General features: G+C 31.2%; 2 long non-coding RNA genes across 5 annotated transcripts in view; one reads left to right on the plus strand and one right to left on the minus strand.

Moving 5' to 3' along the window:
- LOC143080259 (uncharacterized) overlaps positions 1-12,293 on the plus strand; it is a 28,270-nt gene that overhangs the window by 12,953 nt on the left and 3,024 nt on the right. The window contains exons 1-3 of one of the 3 annotated variants that reach the window (XR_012979670.1): positions 27-72; positions 7,483-7,569; positions 9,529-9,613. This is a non-coding gene — a long non-coding RNA (uncharacterized LOC143080259). Of the gene's footprint in view, positions 1-26; positions 73-6,849; positions 7,570-9,528; positions 9,614-12,293 lie in introns of those variants that run through there. The other 2 variants (XR_012979671.1, XR_012979669.1) reach the window with 2 other exon arrangements.
- LOC143080260 (uncharacterized) overlaps positions 1-12,293 on the minus strand; it is a 28,181-nt gene that overhangs the window by 11,547 nt on the left and 4,341 nt on the right. Inside the window, exon 1 of one of the 2 annotated variants that reach the window (XR_012979673.1) lies at positions 11,219-11,344. The exons of the other annotated variant lie outside the window; for it this stretch is intronic. This is a non-coding gene — a long non-coding RNA (uncharacterized LOC143080260). Of the gene's footprint in view, positions 1-11,218; positions 11,345-12,293 lie in introns of those variants that run through there. 2 annotated transcript variants of the gene reach the window in all.

Raw genomic sequence — 12,293 nt, forward strand, 5'->3', positions numbered from 1 at the left:
GGAGACCGTGGTAAAGACAGAGAAAACGAAACTTGAGGATGAAGATGAAGATGTGTTGATAAGATCTGATACGTAAAATGCATAAAACTTAAATTTGGATCCATTTGATTTTTATGGGGGGGGGGGGGGCTATAATAAAATTAAAACTAAAAAAAAAAAAGGCAGGACCAGAGACATATAAAGGATACAATGTATTATATGTCTCTGGCAGGACCGAACACAGTGAAAAATAAAAAAGCTGTACAGAGATTACAGCTAAAAAAAGGCAGGACAAAATTTACATCCTAGCCCCCCCCCTAAAAATCAAATGGTAGCTAAATGGAGCTACCATTTGATTTTTATGGGGGGGGGGGGGGCTAGAATGAAAAATTTTGTCCTGCCTTTTTTTTTTAGTTGTAATCTCTGTCCTGTCTTTTTATTTTTCAGTCTATTTGGTCCTGCCTTTTTTATTTCTTAGCTTATCCTGACTTTTTTACAATAATTGTCATCCTGCCATTTTTTTTATTTTTTTTTGCCAAGTTACTCATCCTGACTTTTTTTACTCAAAATCCTGTCCTGCCTTTTTTTTCAAATTTCATCCTAGCTCCCTTGGAAATAAATTAGGTAAAGCCCCTAATTATGATTGACTTATTGCAACTGTAAAAGAGAGTACAATAAATTGAAAAATAAATTAAAAAAGGATTTTTTTCATTCCTTAATAAAACAAATAAATGAGATAAACCCAAAGAACACCAAAAAATTTTGGGGAAGCATTAATAATTACAAAAAAATTAATTGTGAGCCTGCTATTTCTGCCAAAGAATGGGAGATTCACTATAGAAATTTGCTTGCTTCAAGTAATTATGATCATGATGATACAACTGATACAAATCAAAATATAGAGAACAAAAATCACAACTTTTCTAATACATCCCTTAATGTCCCTATTACACGTAAAGAAATCAAAGACTGTATTAAGAAGTTAAAAAAGGGAAAATCTGGAGGTCCTGATTTGATAATTAATGAATTTCTAAAGGTGTGGTCAAGCACTCTAGTTTTACTTTTGACAAAACTTTTTAATAAGATACTTAACTCAGAAAAATTCCCCAAAATTTGGAACATTTCTCTATTGACATCAATTTATAAATCTGGTGACCCATCTGATTGTGGGAACTATAGAGGTATAAGCATAACAAGCTGTCTTGGTAAAGTCTTTACATCCATTTTACAAAAACGACTTAGTGATTTTCTTGAAACACATAATTTATTATTTTCAAATCAAGGTGGTTTTAGAAAAAAATTACAGAACTGTAGATCATGTCTTTATTTTAAAAACAATAATAAACAAATATTTGTTTAAATTTAAAAAGAAACTATATGTGTGTTTTGTAGATTTTAAAAAGGCTTTTGACAGTGTCTGGAGATCAGCTCTGTTCTTAAAATTACAAAATAAAGAAATACAAGGCAAATTTTATAATATACTGCATGACATGTACTCTAATACCTTATATTCATGTAAATATCAAAATATGTTTACCAAGCCTTTTCTTGATAATCAGGGTGTCAAACAAGGTGACAGTTTAAGTCCAACTTTATTTACTGTAAATTCAGAAATTATTGGGAGGTTTTGATTATTGCGAAAAATGTGACAGACTTGTAAATGCAATAATTTTAACTCGCATTTTGAAATCATTGATATGAATTAAACAGGATTTTTCTCAAAATCATTATAATTAAAATCGCATTTAAGTCTAAAATGACAAAATCACAATAATAAATGCACGCAATAATTTCTGAATTTACAGTAATATATTTGTTGATGACATAGAAAAATACTTAGATACAAACTTAACTAGTGCAGTAAAGGAGTAGGTTCATTAAGACCCCTTTTTGGCCCCAAAATATAGCAGTTTTAGAAAGTTGTGAATATGTAATCGTTAAGATATTTATCGAAAAGTAGAATGCTTTTGCTACATAAATATGGGCTGTTTTTGACAATACAACGCACATAAATTGGGTACTAGCATCATCAAGTCATGCTAATTTACTGAAATCTTCACAATTTGATCATTTAAGTTAAATTTTAAACGGTTTCCGTCTTAAATGGAAGTGGTCGCATTCGTGTTCATCCATAATATTGAACTGTAAGTTGTATTTGATGATAACACATATTATATATAAAAGTTGAGGATGAACACGGATGCGGCCACTTTCATTTTAGACAAAAACCATATGAAAAGTGACTATTTTTGACATATTTGATAGATTTTTCATATTTAAGCTTGAATTGGAGCGTTTTTAATGATGTAATCAGTTAAACTTTCCTATAAACTAATTGAATCAATTGAAATAGACACTTGAGTGTTTAAAAAGTGTCTAAAATCTTTCGTTAGATGAACTTGAAAATTTAGGCCGAAATCAGACCTTACCGGACCTACTCCTTTAAATGGTCAAAAAGTGAACCATTTATTGTATGCTGATGATTTGTTATTGATATCGGAATATGCAGATGGTCTCCAAAACTCTCTTGATTCTTTACAAAAACATAGTACTGAATGGAAACTGGACTTGAACCTTAAGAAAACGAAAATTATAATTTTCTCTAAAACTAAAAGTAAATTAAAAAAACGTTTACTTTTATTACAGTTCTAATGCAATTGAAATTGTTGATTGTTATAAATACTTAGGAGTTGATTTTCATAGCTCTGGAAAATGTATACAAGCAGTGTCAAGCCTCTCAGATAAAGCTAAAACAGCATATTTTGCATTGAAGTCAAAACTTCCATATAGTGAAAATTTGTCTGTTAAGACTTATCTCCAGCTTTTTAATTCAATGATAACTCCTATTTTAACTTATGGATCAGAAGTATGGTTATCAGAATTCAAACCAAATTTTGAAGCATTTATAGACAAAAGTAAATTAGACAAAACACAAAACTCCATATTTAAAAACATACTTGTGGTTCATGGAAAGTCTTCCAATCTAGCAGTGCGGTGTGAATTGGGCACTTTACCCATTAGCATTAAATGTTATCAACTTATGTATAAATATTATGAGCGTCTCAGTAATATTGGTGAACAGTCTGGTGGTCCGCATGAAATTTTCAAGGCTGCTTTTGAAGTGGACAAAACTCTCACAAATAGAGAAAATTCATGGTCTTATAAACTATCTGAATTAATGAAATATATTGCAATACCATTTAAAAAGCATTGTAATAGTAATTTCAAACAGAAACTAGAAGATTTCTACAAAAATAAAATTATATTTGAACTTTCTAAAATAAAAGATGGACACTGTGGTAAACTTTTATTTTTTAGTAAAATTTAAACAACAAGAATATTTAAATTTTAATATTCCTAAATACCTTTAACCCTTTCCTCCATGATGACGCCTTTTGACGCCACCCCCCTTACTCAATAATGACGCCTTTTGACGCCTATGTAGTACCTCAGTTGAAACACTTTGACTACAAAGTGTCTGCAGTTGACTTAATAAAATTGGTATCCATTATGAAAAGGAATATCATAGGAATATATATATATCCGACTCAAATTTATTTGATGAAATAGTTGTTTTTCGCAATGCCTTAATACTTTAAAGCATATGTTCAGCATTTTATCAAAAAAATCCTATGCGAATCAAGTATGCAAAAAAAAAAAATTCAATGGAGGAAAGGGTTAATTGAAAAAAACTCACTAAATTAAGAATAATGCACACTCATTAGCAATAGAATAACTGGGAGGTATGCAAGACCAAAAATACCATCTAATGAGAGATTTTGTAAATTTTGCACAGGAAAAATTGAAAATGAGATTCATTTCTTGATTGAATGTCTGCAATATAACAAAATTAGATCTAAATATAAAATTAATGATATAAATTTAAATAATTTGGATGAAAATTTTACCAAAATGTTAAATCCTATGTCTGAAAAGGAATTAAAATCTATTTGTATGTACATGTATATTGAAGAAGCTCTTGATTTGAGAGACCCCCATACCGTTTCATCAGATAATAATCCTTGACAGTAGTTTGTCCATATACATATATATATAAATATCTTAATATATTGTGTGTTTTAAGTAAATATATGAAAATCTAGAATAATACTGAAATATAAGTCTATGGTATCAATATCAGTTTATAATGTATTTGTATACATAAAATTGGCTTGACTTGTTCCATGAATCTTTATTTCATTTGTGTGTTGTTTTAATATTATTAATTATCTGTATTTGGATCACGCCTCTATTGAGCTCTTTCCAATAAAATATTGAATTGAATTGAATAAACAGGAATCTCGGGAGGGGGCACTTCCTACACATATAAGGTGTCAGCTGGGAACAGTATATTTAATACATGTACACATGTTCCCAATGCATAGTCAGATCCTTGGCCCCCCCCCCCCCCCCTTTCGTGGGAAAAAATTGGTTTATCAGAGGCGGATTTATCATTTAGGAGGGGGCCTTCCCCCCCCCCCCCCTTTTTTAGGAAAAATTTGGTTGCTTATATAGGAAATCACTGAAGTGTGACTGGAGCGGCCCCCTCTTAGGTCAGTCAGTGGGCCCCCACTTATGAAAATTTTTGGATCCGCCACTGTTTATATATAGGGAATCATTGAAGCATGACCGTAGCTTAAATTTCACATTATTATACGGTTTTCCATCAGAAGCTTTATTTTGGCTAGCATACCAATTGCTAATATATTTAGTGTGAATTAATTTGCTAGATACAATGTATGTTCAAAAATTTATATTGTCCGAAATGTTTTACTTCTTGTTTAATTTCAAAAACTTTTTCTACTAGCAAATGAGAACTGGCAGAAGAAGTTATGTTAGATTTGTGAAGCTCTTGGCTGCATTTATAAGCATCTTTCAATAGACTGAATTCAGTTGTAAGATTTTCAAATCTATACCCGTATTTTACAATTGACTTTACAATATCATAACGTAAGGGGAAAAGACTGAAGTGGGGACCCCCTCTTAGGCAGTCTATGGGCCCCCTCTTATGAAAATTTCTAGATCCGCCATTGTTTTCTAGTTTAAAAATATGTGAATAGGTGTTGAAAATATTACGAAATATATTAAGTCAACAAATTAAAAAGAAAATGTGGTACACTGTATGATTGCCAATGAGACAACTCACTATTATGTTTCTAGATAGGCAGAATCAGGGGGCCCGGTCTGACAACACCTTTTGTTAGAAAAATTTAGTTGATTGTATAGGGAATGACTCGAGTAGGGACCCCCTCTTAGGCAGTAAAAGGTCCCCCTCTTATGAAAATTTCTAGATCCACCATTGATTTCTAGTTTAAAAATATGTGAATAGGTGTTGAAATATTCAGAATATTAAGTCAACAAATTAAAAGGAAAATATGGTATACTGTATGATTGCCAATGAGACAAATCTAGTCTCTAGACAATAGACACAATTACATTAGAAATTAACAACTTTAGGTCACTGTATGGCCTTCAACAATGATAAAACCAGAAACTACTATAAGTTACAATAAGGAGGCTCGAGGGTACATGTATTAAAATTTAAGAGAAAAATAAACATTTATTTTTTCATTACAAAGGAGTAGATTCAGTAAGACCCCTTTTTGGCCCCATAATATAGCAGTTTTACAAAATTGTGAAAATGTAATCCTTAAGCTATTTATTGGAAAGTAGCATGCTTCTGCTAAATAAATATAGGATGTTTTTGACAATACAATGCATATATCAGGTACTAGCATCATTAAGTAATGCTAAATTACTGAAATCTTCAAAATTTTAGATTTTTTGGTAAATTTTAGACGGTTTCTGTCTTAAATGAAAGTGTAAATTTTCCCCTTACATTATGATATTGTTATTATTCGTGTTCATTTATATAATATTGAAATGTTAATTATACCCCATGCAACGAGTTGCGGAGGGTATAATGTTTTTGACCCGTTCGTCTGTCCGTCAGTCCTGTTTCTTGTCATCACAACTCCTTTCAAACCATGCATCAGAATTTCATGAAACCTTTTCAGATTTAATAAGGACATACTATGTAGTTGTGCATATTGACGGGAAATTGCGATTCAATTTTTTTTCTAGGTGTTACGCCCCTTTGAACTTATTTACTTTAATGTACTACTGCAACAGTTTGTCATCGCAACTCCTCTCAAACCACACAACAGAATTTCACGAAACCTTTTCAGATAATAAGGACATACTATGTAGTTCTGCATATCGACGGGAAATTGTGATTCAATTTTTTTTCTAGGAGTTGCGCCCCTTTGAACTTATTTGCTTCAATGTACTTCTGCAACAGTTTGTCATCTCAACACCTCTGAATCCACACAACAGAATTTCATGAAATTTTGTAGATAATTTAAAGGACATACTATTTAGATGTGCATATTGGCAGGAAATTAATTTTTCTTATACAATTTTTTTCTTACACTAATTTAATTTCTCCAATGACAATGTGGGGACGTTGGGTATGTGAGTGTGCTCACTAAGGTTCTTTAACCCTTTCCTCCATGGATTTTTTTTCTTTCACATACTTGATTCGCATAGGATTTTTTCAATAAAAAAAAAACATAAGGTTTAAAGTTATAATACATTGTGAAAAACGAATATTTCATCAATGAAATTCAAGTCAGAAATTCTCATGAATATCCTTTTCATATTGGATACAAACTTTTTTAAGTCTGATGCAGACATTTTGTAGTCAAAGTGTTTCAACTGAGGTACTACACAGGCGTCAAAAGGCGTCATTATGGAGTAAAGGGGGTGGCGTCAAAAAGCGTCATTATGGAGGAAAGGGTTAATTGTATTTAATGATAATACATAATATATATATACATGTAAAGGTTGAGGATGCGGCCACTTTCATTTTTTGACAAAAACCATCAGAAAAGTGACATTTTTTGGCAAATTCAATAGATTTTTCATACGAAAGCTTGAATCTGAGCGTTTTTAATGACTAAGTCAGTCAAAATCTTTCACATTAACTAGATTGAATCAATTGAAATAGACAGTTAAGAGTTTAAAAAGTGTCCAAAATCTTTCGTTAGATGAATTTGAAATTTGAGGCCAAAATCGGAACTTTTCCTACTCCTTTTATTTGTTACCTTATCATATGGTACAAAAATAATTTAAAAAAATCAATTTTTGATGGCCTCAGACGAATTGTAAAATGTAGATATCATTAAAATTGCTCAAAATTATCTCCCTTTGGTATAAAAATGCCATTTTTGGAACTCATCCGTGACCTTTATTTTTTATTATTATTTTCAATTAAGCTGTTCTTAAACTAAACTATTGTAAAATTTGAGCGATTTCTGTAATTAAGTTCTCTTATTTCGGTATTACCTCTATTTCTGCTATTAGTTCAACAGAAAAAAGGTACCTTTACAATAATGTATGCTTCTTTCGAAGGCAGGTTGTGAACGGTGACCCCATTTTTTTTTATTAAGTATAAGATTTAAGTACGTTTATCATTTTTACAGAAACAATTTTTCCTTGTAGATGTTGCAGATACATTCATACAAATGATGTTGAAGAAACAAAGAGAAAAGGAACTTGGACTGTACCATTTTGTTTGCAGCTTCTAAGGTGAAGTATACTTATTTAAATGTTTTGTAAAAATAAGAAGATGTGGTATGATTGTAAATGAAACAACTCTCCATGAGAGACCAGTGAGACAAAAATTAACAACCAAAGGTAACTGTACATCCTTCAACAATGAGCTATACAACGTCAAGGACTTGAAATTACCAATGAACAACTTTGGGCCTGATTTATTAACAAAACATTGAACAATAAACTGTTATGATATACAGCAACAAACTACTGAATTACAAGCTCCTGAATTGAGATCGAGACAGACACATGGAGTTTGTAAAACATTAAAAATGGTTGCTGGCACAAAACTCTCCTTCTAACCTATGACAGTGGTGCAACATTTCAACTAGCAAACTATAAAAATCCATTGAAAAGGGCTTAATTCTAAGATCAATACAAAGTCAAAGCACAATAAAAAATCCTAAAACAAAAACACATGAAATACACATCTGAGATTTATAGCAGTTACTGAAAGCATGTTCTAATAATCAATATTTTATCCTTGTCCTTACACAATGGGCTGAATTTCTCTTAAGGGCATACCGTACAGTTTTGATCCTGTATTTACAAGTTCGTGAAAATTTGCATATAGGCTATTTTTTACCTGATTAAATCAAATATGTAATAAAAAATATACCTTCATGTGCTACTTTTTGAGAAAAATGAGGTCGAAATTTTGTATATTTGCTCAAAATTCAGATATGTGGCCGTATTTTCTTTTTTCGAAAAAAAGACATATTTTTTTTGTTATAAAAGATAAACACAAATTGTTTTTTGTTAAAGTCATATGAAACGAGTGAGTTGTGAAAAATAATGTTTGTCCAATTCTTGAACCAATGGATGTATACATTCATAAACTTAGTCCTATGTGCACGATTTTATCATTATTTTCGCAAATATATCATATAATCGCCAATTTTTTTCTCTCTCTGTTATGATTGAACAAATATGGCTGCTCATTAAATGCCATGATTTGAAGCCGAGTTTAACCGATTGTCACCTTATAGTAAACAAATCACAAAAAGCATGGGTATTGAGCACGTGTTTAACATGTATAATCAGATATTTGTTTATTTCAATGACAGATCCATGCGTATTGTGGTCACCTGATTTTTACGAGGAGGGTTACGCTCGGGTCACTATGCATACGGAAAATATGTCGGCAAATTGCTTGCTGGCAGCAAGCAATTAAAAATAAGTACTCTTCTTCTAAATGTGGACAAATTAAAGAATTTTCCTCAGAAAAAAGTATATATGTACATAAGTTGTTTAATGAAAACTAACCATTTAGTTATAAAAAACATATGCATATTTTTTTTTAATTTGAGGTTTCTTATGACTTTAATAATCGGTAATTTCTGTATTTTATAAGTATCCTATAAAATTATGCATTTTTTATTCCGAAATAACTCGTATTTATCAAATGTTCATGAATTGAGGAAAAATATGTCATTTTTGGCTTTATGTTTATCAAAATTAAAAAAAATCCTAAATTTGGGTCACATAATCTCCCTGCAAATTGAAAGTCAAACAAATTGCTGTTTTGAAAAATGGGGTTCCATGAACTCGTTTTCAAATAAATTCAGTTTGAATGATCAAAATCAGTCGAAAAATGCATTTTTCCCTGGTATGTTAAAGTTTGATGTCGTGAAAATAACATTTTACATTAGCAACGTCATTACCTCCTCTGTTGTCTGTAACTGTATCGTATGCCCTTAAAAGCTAACCTAGACCTATAAATGAATGATTATAGCCATCACTTGATGTCATCTAAACAAATAACATATAGATGGAGAGAAATTTTAGTTTAAGTCGCAAAAATGATCAACAAGAAAAGATCATCAAATAAGTATCATGAATGGTTGAAATTGTCAGTCAACTCCTAATTATTTAATAAATTAGCCACAGAGTTTTTTGTAAGGTCTAGTTTTAATTAGGATTTTATTGTAGATAAAGGAGATAAATTTCCTCTGTTGACAAAAAAATGTTTGAGGAGTCGGAAAGTTTGACTGAAGATTAAGGATATCAAATGAAGGTAAACATAAATTTAAAGTAATGTTTATATTTGTATTAATACATGTACCTCGAGTATGCATCAAAGATGTATTGGGTAAGATGGTAATAACTGTATGTGAAACAATCAAATTTGTTTAAAGTGGGCAGTACATGTATATTAAAACATACCATCAACATTTAAAAGCACAACTAAAAATGCAATCATAAAAGCATCTGCAAAGTTTCATAGAAATCTGTGAAAGTATGACAGAGTATCCATGGTATCAGTTATTTGATGTCCATGTCAATCAAGGTGGATATTGTGTCATTGGCAATAGACAAATTTCCTATTTACATGTACCCACTTTAATCGGAACAAATTTGAGGGAAGTTAACTGTTTAATGCATATGCCATTATGTTTTCTATACATGACTAAATCATCAGAAAACAGTAAACCTTCCCCCAAAATTGCACCATTTATATTTTTGAATTTACTTCTTTCGGGTGTTTGTAGTGACAGAGTACCAGAATGTCTTACCACAGAGAAGGTATTAAAACCTGTTGAAAAAACATAGAATCCGAGTCAAAAGTTGATAATGTGAAAATAGACTATTATACCACATCATCTTATTGTCGAGCCTGCAACTTTTGTTGCAGAAAGCTCGACATATATATAATGTTCTGGGGGCCAGCAGAGGAGTTAGCTGAATTCTTAAAAGCTTTATATTTTAGAAGGATGAAGACCTGGATGCTTCATACTTTGAATATATACCAAGATGCCTCAGGTTACCAAGTTTCTCTCAGTCACATGTCCAATGCCCTTGACCTAATTTTCATGGTTGAGTGTCTACTTGAAAAAACAGTTAAGATTTTTATACGACTGCAAAAATTCAAAATTTTGGTCGTATATTGGTATGAGGTTGGCGTCGTTGTCATCCGAAGACATTTGGTTTTCACACAATAACTAGTATAAGTAAATAGAAACCTATGAAATTTAAACACAAGGTTAAAGACTAGAAAAGGAAGTTTCAAATTGATTTTGGGAGTTTTGGTCCCAACAGATTAGGAGTTAAAGGGCCCAAATAAGCATTTTTCTTGGTTTTTGCACAATAACTTTAATAGTATAAGTGAATAGAAATCTATGAAATTTTAACACAAAGTTTATGACCACAAAAGGAAGGTTGTTATTGATTTTGGGAGTTTTGGTCCCAAACAGTTAAGGAATGAGGGTCCAAAGGGTCCAAAATTAAACTTTGTTTGATTTCATCAAAAAATGAATTATTTGGGTTCTTGTATATATGTCAAATCTAACTGTATATTTAGGGTGCAATCTGACAACAGTTTTTTTCTATGACATCATATTTTGAGGGACCATCTATAATTGACCCTTAGTGGTGTTAATGTTAATGAAGATACTTGTATAAAACTAGATATCATTAGAATCAGAATTTTCTTTAGTTTATAATGAAATAAAAATAAATTGTACTTTTAATAGTACCAAAAAGTTTTATCCAGAGAAAATGGGAAAAACATTGCCTAATCTATGCATAAAAAACATGAAATCAGGCCATGTGCACACCCATGCAGACATGATACATGCACATTTTTCATATTCAAAACAGTATGAATTTCATAGGTTTTTACCTGGTCTTTCTAAAAATTTATGCTTCAGGCTACGTTCGCCTGCTTCGAAAAGAGATACAGTGGGTGCAAATAAGTTCTGCACTTTTCACTGACAAAAAAACAGGATGTTTACAGTTTGTCTCCCCTTAAAACATGTGTATTTTTTTTAAAATTATTTTAATCATTCAACCTGTTTTAATTGAAGCTAATTAACTTAATTTTACAATTAAATATAAAAAACATGATACTTTTTTACCAATTATGTTGATAAAAAGGGACTTCCCTCCAAGTCTATTTTTAGTTGGGGGAATTACCCCTAGTTTTTTATACGAAACTGTTTATAGCACCCTTAGATTTTTAATTTTTGGTCCTGTTTTCAAATTGGTCTACATTAAGGTACAAATGGTCCGAAATTAAACTTTGTTTGATTTTAACAAAAGTTGAATTCTTGGACTTCTTTGATGCTGAATCTAAACATGTACTTAGATTTTTGATTATGGACTGTCGGTCCAAATCAGGGTTCAAATTAAACTTTGTTTGATTTCAACAAAAATGGGGTTCTTTAATATGCTGAATCTAACCGTGTATTTAGATTTTTAATATTTGGGCCCGGTTATCAAATTGATCCACATTGACATGCTTGAGGTCTAAAGGGTCTAAAATTGCACATTATTTGATTTCATCAAAAATTGAATTCTTGGGGTTCTATGATCATGATGATATGCTGAATCTAACCATGTATTTATATTTTGGATATTTGACCATAATAGGTAAATGTCCAATTTAAAATTTATAAGTTTTTTTCTCGCCTTGACGGAGTAAAAAAATGAGACATAGGTATGGTGTTCCCCGCAGCGGCAGCATCAACTATGTATTAGTTTGTGATTAGGTCAATTTATGGTGAACCACTAGTGGTAGGTGAATGATATTTGGTATGCAGTTGTATAAGCATTGGCATATCTCATTTTCATGGAGATTTTTTGACTCCGCCTCCTTAGTCATGGTCTATAGACTTTAATAATTTTGCTAAGTTAATATGTATTAGTTTGTGATAAGGTCAATTCAAGGGGAACCATTAGTGGTAGGCCAATGTTAA

The sequence above is a fragment of the Mytilus galloprovincialis genome, chromosome 6 (assembly GCF_965363235.1).
Source record: "Mytilus galloprovincialis chromosome 6, xbMytGall1.hap1.1, whole genome shotgun sequence".
Classification (NCBI taxonomy): domain Eukaryota; kingdom Metazoa; phylum Mollusca; class Bivalvia; order Mytilida; family Mytilidae; genus Mytilus; species Mytilus galloprovincialis.